Genomic DNA, 10,000 nt, shown 5'->3' with positions numbered 1-10,000 from the left:
CTCACCTTGCTAAACACAAGTTGTCCCGCTAAGCAGGGCAAACTAGTGCGACGACCGCCCGCGAAGGCGCCGCCGCCCCGTAACGTCAGGTGCGCCCGGAGGCACACTGCTGACAGCGTTCTAGTTAGCTTGTTTGAGTCGCGTTCGTTATCGGAATTAACCAGACAAATCATTCCACGAACTAAGAACGGCCATGCACCACTACCCTTAAATTTGAGAAAGAGCTCTTAATCTGTCTTACCTCGATAAGTTCGGACCTGGTAAGTTTTCCCGTGTTGAGTCAAATTAAGCCGCAAGCTCCACTTCTTTTTTTTTTTTTTTTAAAGCCACGTGTTTATTTATTAAAAGTCAATATTTTGTTGCGGTAACATATATCATTTAACAATGTAACAGATACAAAACGCGCATGAACAAATATTGGGTGACATATAATAAATAAACAAACTCCATTGCCGGCGGCCTTCCCGGCGAGGGCGTAGCCACCGGCGGCAATGGCGTTCCTCTCTACATAAAGTGAGGGCCCGCGCCCCGCCTAACTTTTCGACTACACGACATTTAATAAAAATGACGGACACGAACATAACTCCTAATCACAGACGAAGCGGGCGTGCCCGCAATTCGCCATTTCTTCGGTTCCCTGATGCTTACTCTAACATTAAATGCATGAACGCACATGCACACAGTTAAACAAGCAAAGACAGTCTCCCTATTACGATTGGACGGACATCCGCACAAAACGTTGACGACAAATGACGCTTATAACACAAATGGAGTACTCGCACGCTATTGGTCGGGTACGAACGTACGCACAAAGCGGAGAACGCAAAATGCCGATCGTACCCGAACCGAGCGCACGCGCGCTCTCTCTCGCCCGCCTGTGCGAGAACGAACGACCGCACAAAGCGGAGACGGCAAAATGCCGGTCTCGCCCGGTCGTTTCTCGCACGCTCTGTCACTGGCCGGTCGTTTCAGCCTAGACCGCTCCCACTAAGTGTTCATGGTAGCGATGGCGGCTTCGACGTCCGCCGACGTAAGAACACTATGGCGGTCCGCTCTCGTGGTTGGCCCATCGTCGGGCTTACTCCTCCTTTGGTTTCGACAGCGCATTCGGCCCGAACGCGATGGCGGCAATATACCGGCGCGTCATAGGGCGCGGTATCCTATTGCCGCTGGTTCCGCCTTTGCCGACAACGAAGAAAGTGTCGGCCGATGGCGGATCTCGTTCGGGCCGAAACGGGCGTTGCCTCTCCGGCACTCCGCACTATCGTTTTGGTCCTCTGCAGCCGTGCGCTGCAATGCGGTGCGGTCCTCCACACCGGATGCAGCTAACCGCACTGCTGCAGGTGGCCGCCCGATGGCCAGGTTCTCCGCATCGGATGCAGCAGTTGCTGCGGTCGGGTCCGACGCAGTTCGCCGCCAAATGCCCCCTCTCCAGGCACCGGAAGCAACGGCGCTTTGCCGCTTCCAGCATGGGGGCCTCCTCCAGCTGGCAAGAAGCGTAGTCGATGAGCAAGCGCTTCTTGCTCAAGATGGCTTCTGCCTCGACACGCGGTAGCCGTACGCGAGCCCGTTTCGTCGCGTCGGCCCTCTCCCACATCCGCAACGAGGCCACCGTTGGCTCCCTCGTGAGTGCCGCCCTCAGTGCTTCCCGGATGGTGTCCGCTTCGGTGAGGTTGTCAACGTTCTTTAGAAGCACCTCCGCCATCTCGGTAAGGACCTTGGCAGACCCAAGCTCCCCCAGCGTAAATTGGATGCGGCGACACAACGCCTCGGCATCCACGTCACGTGCCAGCTCCATCCTGAGGTTACCTTTCGGGGTCCTCTTCCCGATGCGGATGTGCCTCTGGTCCTCCTGCAGGGCCGGGCTCGTCCGGATGGGCCTGTAGATCTCCGCGAAGGAGACCCCCGGTGCCGGAACCACCAAGATCGCATCTGGTCGTCGGCGTCGGGCCCGTCGGTTCACCTGTGCAGGGCGTTGGCTCGGTGCGGCAGGTTTCGGCTGTTGCCGCTGCTGGGTTGCGGCTGAAGGCTGAGCCTTTTGCCGCTTCCCTGCCACCTGCCATCCGGATACCAGGGCGTCCCGGTACGATTGTTCCTGCTGCCGACTGGTTTCCGGTGCCGGAAGGTTCCGCGGCTGCAGGGGTTGGGATCGCTGCCCCTGCCCGTCTCTCGTCTGTGCCTCGCATTGCGCTCCCGCAATTTCCCGCCGCAGCTGCTCCTGCATCTCCAGCAGGCGATGCTGGGCAGGACCCAGCGACTGGCGTGCTTCGGCTCTCTCACGTTGCTTGGTGCGCCTAATCGTCCTATTGCTGGGCCCGGATTTTGACTTGGTAGTCACTTGGTTTCCCAAGCGCACGCCAGTCACTGAGTCCTCCAGCTGCTCGATTGTTCTCACGCCCGTGCGATAAATATTCAGCTCATGGCGGAGTCTCGCGTTCTCCGCCTCGCTCTTCTCCCACAACACGGTCATCTCTTCCAGCTTCTGCAAGAGCTTCTCGATGCGACTCGTGAAGTCCTCTGCAGGCGGTGATGGTTCCGCTTCTCGTTCCACGGTTTCGATCTCTTCTACCGACGGCGATGCGGCTGGCGCCAGCATCTCGGGAGATACCGATCTCCGTGGTGACGGTGTGGGGGCGGGGGCGGGGGCGGTCCTCTCTCGCGCTTCCGCATCCGCCTCTCCTGATGTCCCTGGCGTTCCCCTCGGGGCTGGCGTGGGTGCTCCCGGTGCGCTGCACAGCGACGACAGCGTTCCCGGCGACAGGAGCGTCACCACTACTCGCGGCGACATCTTCATCTTCTTCGGTCTGACGGTTACGGTGGCCTCCGCATCCACCGACCCATCAGACCTGCTCTCCTCCTCTTGCATTTCTACCGCTGACCGGTTTGTTGCTGTGCCCAGCAATCTCTAGGCTTCTGCGCCTAGCCGGTATGCGGTCCGCATACGCCTTTATCGCAAAAGCTCAGTGCGGAGCTTTTGTGGTTTGTGTCTGCGATCTGGCTTGTGCTAGTGCCCCATAGGTGGCGCTGGTGGCACTAAAGGGGAGAGCTCTCCCAGGACATCCACCGGAATGTCCGATGGGCTCTCCACTGTGCACTTGTCAAGTACACGCAACACGCCTCGCACGCACAAACCGACACTGACACACACTGCCCTTCTAAGTACAGGTGCCCTTAGCACGTGTTTTGCACCGTTGTTTTTTCACCGTTTTTGGTGCTGTTTTTACACTGAATGTTTATTTTTTCCGTTAACGTTATGTTTTTCACAGCACTTTCTTGCTCCTGAAGAGTTTTTCACCCAACTGCGGGTGCGGGCTCCCTTTCCACCGCACCGAAAGGGAGCGCTTCGCACGCACGCACTCACCTCACCACACACGCAATATTCCGGTCACACGCGCCGAAGCGCGACGCAATGTTTGTGTGCCGTTTTAAACTAAATATTCACGGTTTTTCGCCGGGTCTTCACTCAGCTGGCGTACAAACTGGTCAACTACACACTTTGCACGCACGTTTCACTGCTTGGAAGATCGTTTTCACTCAAATAACTGTATTTTACCAGAAGCTCACGAAAGGCGTCCGCTCGCTTCGGTTGACAGTTCGCCTCTGCAAGCTCCACTTCTTGTGGTGCCCTTCCGTCAATTCCTTTAAGTTTCAACTTTGCAACCATACTTCCCCCGGAACCCGATTTTGGTTTCCCGGAAGCTACTGAGAGCACCGAATGTAGTAGCGTCTCCCAATTGCTGATTGGCATCGTTTACGGTTAGAACTAGGGCGGTATCTAATCGCCTTCGATCCTCTAACTTTCGTTCTTGATTAATGAAAGCATCCATGGCAAACGCTTTCGCTTCAGTTGGTCCTACGACGGTCTACGAATTTCACCTCTCGCGCCGTAATACCAATGCCCCCAACTACTTCTGTTAATCATTACCTCTGGGTCTATACAAAACCAACCAAAAGACTCAGACCGAGGTCATGTTCCATTATTCCATGCAAGATTATTCTCGGCCAACGCCAACCCTGGGCGGGTGTGGACGCTTTTGTACTAGCCTGCTTGAAGCACTCTAATTTGTTCAAGGTAAATGGGAGCTGCCCGGGCACCACGCACCGGCTCGGGACGTGCCCGACCGATCACGAGGTTGACGCCCAGGCACACCATTGTGAGTCGCAGCCGCGAGCTCGCGCACGAACGTATCCGGCGTGTGCCGGGCGCCCGCGGCGGTCGCGTGTCTGGACGGGGAATCAACTTCGAACGTTTTAACCGCAACAACTTTAATATACGCTAGTGGAGCTGGAATTACCGCGGCTGCTGGCACCAGACTTGCCCTCCACTTGATCCTTATTGAAGGATTTATGCTCAATTCATTCCAATTATGGACCATCGTTAGAGAGGTCCATATTGTTATTTCTCGTCACTACCTCCCCGTGCCGGGATTGGGTAATTTACGCGCCTGCTGCCTTCCTTGGATGTGGTAGCCATTTCTCAGGCTCCCTCTCCGGAATCGAACCCTGATTCCCCGTTACCCGTCGCAACCATGGTAGTCCTCTACACTACCATCAATAGTTGATAGGGCAGACATTTGCAAGATCTGTCGTCGGTCAAGCGACCATACGATCGGCATCCTTATCCAGACTTCAACTCAAGCCGCCCGGAGGCGATTGGTTTTACTAATAAGTGCACCAGTTCCACCGCCCGCAAGCGGACAGCGGTCCCGGCATGTTGCATGTATTAGCTCTGGCTTTTCCACAGTTATCCAAGTAACTGATGGGTGGATGATCTTGTGAATTATGGCTGTTGTACTGAGCCTTATGCGGTTTCACATTCATTTATGTTTGTACTTAGACATGCATGGCTTAACCTTTGAGACAAGCGTATATTACTGGTAGGATCAACCAGAATTCGTCTTCGTCAATTGCTTGTTCGATATTTTTTGTCTACCAGGGCACCAGTCCCCGCAGACTCTCTTTCTACGTTCATCAGGTGACACAATCTTTGTTGTGACCACTCTCATTGACCTGCGGCAGTACACCGACTCCACAGCGCCAATAACCACACGAGCAAAGGTTGTTCAGGAGGATGTCAGATTATCGATGTACATCGTACACCAACATTTGACGTACCGAGGCATTACACCCCGCACGCCCCCAACAGGACCAATCAAGGCTCGCATACGACCTGCGACTTACTGCGGCTCCCTGAAGGTCCCCGTAGGACGACCATCACCAGTTAAGGTGTAGTTGACTTGTCAGGGCACGGTAGTCCCCACAAGTCCCCGATTATTCGTGGATATCGTCCTACGATTGTTTCTGACTCCTTTTGCTCCCCGCAGGTCCCCGTAGGACGACCATCACCAGTTAAGGTGTAGTTGACTTGTCAGGGCACGGTAGTCCCCACAAGTCCCCGATTATTCGTGGATATCGTCCTACGAGTTTTTGTGACCCTTGGGTTCCCGGCAGGTCCCCGTAGGACAACCATCACCAGTTAAGGTGTAGTTGACTTGTCAGGGCACGGTGGTCCCCACAAGTCCCCGATTATTCGGAGATATTGTCCTACGAGTTTTTGTGACCCTTTTGTTCCCCGCAGGTCCCCGTAGGACGACCATCACCAGTTAAGGTGTAGTTGACTTGTCAGGGCACGGTAGTCCCCACAAGTCCCCGATTATTCGTGGATATCGTCCTACGAGTTTTTGTGACCCTTGGGTTCCCGAACTTTGCTACGATGGTTCTGCCTCCAGAGGAGACTTATGAACACTTCGTATCATTTCTTACACCGAACCATGGGATCGCGAGATTGCTCCCGGATCCCTAATCACCTTACATTTTCGTTTCGTTTCCGTACACTACGATGAGCTAATTCAATTTGTTTGTTCGTCTGGCGAACGTTTTATTGCGGAATTACCGCGGTACTTCCAGCCGGGTATGGCTGCCGTACGACCTACAGGATAGATCATCGAACCACTTTTCGTGCATATTGTCCGTCGAGGGTATCACCTCGATACCCCCAACAGACCTTTGGACACTTCCTCACTACTCCTTGGAGCAGCAATCAGGGAACCATATAGTAGGAACAGCCGAATATGGAACTCTTTTCGTACTTTGGACACCTCCTATAACTTGTATGGCGACTTCGGGGACCTTCATTTCGTTCTCAGTTGGTACCCCTATTTCGGTCTTTGGACACCTCGTCTTACCCGTATAACTCACTTTAGGTCCACTTATTTGCCTGATATCTCATCGTGAACCCGTTTTTCGTACACCGTACACACCTAGGAACACCACATATGCGTTTCCCTTTCGATCGTGAAGTTTTCAAATTTTTCGATTTTTGGTCCTAGAAATTCATGAACGGTGGGAGACCAAAATTTTTCATAAAAAAAAAATTTTCACCGTTTGACCATAAAAACCTTCTTTTCGTACATACCCCATCATTTCTTCACGTTTTAGGCCATTTCTGAAATTTTCGCTTCGATAGTGTGTCCCCTATAATACAAAATGAACATTTTGCATCTCCCACAAGTGGCCATTTTTTTCCGCCACTGAAGAACACGACCTCGGGAACTCGGACCTAGGACGTGGCCATGTAAGTCATAGGCCACCCCAACTTTTGCAAAATACTGTTTCTTTTCACTTTTCATGATCTAAGGCGCGTTCCGACGGCGTTTTGAACAAATTTATGAGAAAAAAAATTTTGACCCTCGGACCAAAATTTTTTCGTTCGGGGCCCCATGGCCTATGGCCAGTATGGGAACTCGGGATGCCGATATGACAAAATTTGTCAAAAAATCACTAAAAAGTCGCTATGGCCCATTATTTAGAGCTTGTTGAGACCTTTCTAAAACACCTTGGTTGACCCCTGTCCGATAAGTAGTTTTCGAGATATTCGAGAAAATGTGATTTTTTGGGACTTAGAAAATTTTTGACCCGTACCCTAAGAAAAAGTGATTTTTTCATAGGACAATTTTTTCTTCGCAAATACTGTTTGGTTTCACTTTTCATTATTAGAAACGCGTTCCGAAGCCATTTTCATCAAAATCTCGTGAAAAAAAAATTTCACCCCCGGACCAAAAGTTGGCCGTTCGGTGCCCTATGGCCTATGGCCAGTATGGGAACCAAGGATGCCGATATGCGAAAAAGTGTCAAAAAATCACTTGAAAGTCGCTATGGCTCATTAAATAGAGCTTGTAAAGACCTTTCTAAAACACCTTGGTTGACCCCTGTCCGATACGTAGTTTTCGAGATATTCGAGAATAAGTGATTTTTTGGGACTTAGAAAATTTTTGACCCGTACCCTAAGAAAAAGTGATTTTTTCATAGGACAATTTTTTCTTCGCAAATACTGTTTGGTTTCACTTTTCATTATTAGAAACGCGTTCCGAAGCCATTTTCATCAAAATCTCGTGAAAAAAAAATTTCACCCCCGGACCAAAAGTTGGCCGTTCGGTGCCCTATGGCCTATGGCCAGTATGGGAACCAAGGATGCCGATATGCGAAAAAGTGTCAAAAAATCACTTGAAAGTCGCTATGGCTCATTAAATAGAGCTTGTAAAGACCTTTCTAAAACACCTTGGTTGACCCCTGTCCGATACGTAGTTTTCGAGATATTCGAGAATAAGTGATTTTTTGGGACTTAGAAAATTTTCGACCATGACATATATGAAAAGTGATTTTTTCATAGGACAATTTTTTCTTCGCAAATACTGTTTGGTTTCACTTTTCATTATTAGAAACGCGTTCCGAAGCCATTTTCATCAAAATCTCGTGAAAAAAAAATTTCACCCCCGGACCAAAAGTTGGCCGTTCGGTGCCCTATGGCCTATGGCCAGTATGGGAACCAAGGATGCCGATATGCGAAAAAGTGTCAAAAAATCACTTGAAAGTCGCTATGGCTCATTAAATAGAGCTTGTAAAGACCTTTCTAAAACACCTTGGTTGACCCCTGTCCGATACGTAGTTTTCGAGATATTCGAGAATAAGTGATTTTTTGGGACTTAGAAAATTTTTGACCCGTACCCTAAGAAAAAGTGATTTTTTCATAGGACAATTTTTTCTTCGCAAATACTGTTTGGTTTCACTTTTCATTATTAGAAACGCGTTCCGAAGCCATTTTCATCAAAATCTCGTGAAAAAAAAATTTCACCCCCGGACCAAAAGTTGGCCGTTCGGTGCCCTATGGCCTATGGCCAGTATGGGAACCAAGGATGCCGATATGCGAAAAAGTGTCAAAAAATCACTTGAAAGTCGCTATGGCTCATTAAATAGAGCTTGTAAAGACCTTTCTAAAACACCTTGGTTGACCCCTGTCCGATACGTAGTTTTCGAGATATTCGAGAATAAGTGATTTTTTGGGACTTAGAAAATTTTCGACCATGACATATATGAAAAGTGATTTTTTCATAGGACAATTTTTTCTTCGCAAATACTGTTTGGTTTCACTTTTCATTATTAGAAACGCGTTCCGAAGCCATTTTCATCAAAATCTCGTGAAAAAAAAATTTCACCCCCGGACCAAAAGTTGGCCGTTCGGTGCCCTATGGCCTATGGCCAGTATGGGAACCAAGGATGCCGATATGCGAAAAAGTGTCAAAAAATCACTTGAAAGTCGCTATGGCTCATTAAATAGAGCTTGTAAAGACCTTTCTAAAACACCTTGGTTGACCCCTGTCCGATACGTAGTTTTCGAGGTATTCGAGAATAAGTGATTTTTTGGGACTTAGAAAATTTTCGACCATGACATATATGAAAAGTGATTTTTTCATAGGACAATTTTTTCTTCGCAAATACTGTTTGGTTTCACTTTTCATTATTAGAAACGCGTTCCGAAGCCATTTTCATCAAAATCTCGTGAAAAAAAAATTTCACCCCCGGACCAAAAGTTGGCCGTTCGGTGCCCTATGGCCTATGGCCAGTATGGGAACCAAGGATGCCGATATGCGAAAAAGTGTCAAAAAATCACTTGAAAGTCGCTATGGCTCATTAAATAGAGCTTGTAAAGACCTTTCTAAAACACCTTGGTTGACCCCTGTCCGATACGTAGTTTTCGAGGTATTCGAGAATAAGTGATTTTTTGGGACTTAGAAAATTTTCGACCATGACATATATGAAAAGTGATTTTTTCATAGGACAATTTTTTCTTCGCAAATACTGTTTGGTTTCACTTTTCATTATTAGAAACGCGTTCCGAAGCCATTTTCATCAAAATCTCGTGAAAAAAAAATTTCACCCCCGGACCAAAAGTTGGCCGTTCGGTGCCCTATGGCCTATGGCCAGTATGGGAACCAAGGATGCCGATATGCGAAAAAGTGTCAAAAAATCACTTGAAAGTCGCTATGGCTCATTAAATAGAGCTTGTAAAGACCTTTCTAAAACACCTTGGTTGACCCCTGTCCGATACGTAGTTTTCGAGATATTCGAGAATAAGTGATTTTTTGGGACTTAGAAAATTTTCGACCATGACATATATGAAAAGTGAATTTTTCATAGGACCAAAAAGTTTGTCCAAATAGGGTTTTGGTTCACTTTTTATGGTCAGATAAGTGATCCGATGCTATTTTCATGATCATTAGAGGGATTTCACGCTGTGACCAAAAATTTTCATACTTCATACTTGTCTCCGTGCCGTATATGGGAGGACCGGGGGAACATGTCTTCGTAAGTCGTGATGTTCAGTGACGGATTTCTGGGACTTAGAAAAAAAATGTGCTCTCAGGCACATTATATGTTTCATACACACATGATTTTCATTCTTCATACTTGTCCCGGTGCCGTATATGGGAGGACCGGGGGAACATGTCTTCGTAAGTCGTGATGTTCAGTGACGGATTTCTGGGACTTAGAAAAAAAATGTGCTCTCAGGCACATTATATGTTCCATACACACATGATTTTCATTCTTCATACTTGTCCCCGTGCCGTATATGGGAGGACCGGGGGAAGATGTGTTTGTAAGTCGTGATGTTCAGTGACGGATTTCTGGGACTTAGAAAAATAAATGTACCCTTAGGCACATT

This window comes from Anopheles stephensi, unplaced genomic scaffold (assembly GCF_013141755.1).
Source record: "Anopheles stephensi strain Indian unplaced genomic scaffold, UCI_ANSTEP_V1.0 ucontig395, whole genome shotgun sequence".
Taxonomy (NCBI): Eukaryota; Metazoa; Arthropoda; class Insecta; order Diptera; family Culicidae; genus Anopheles; species Anopheles stephensi.
Note: the sequence above shows the minus strand (reverse complement) of the source record.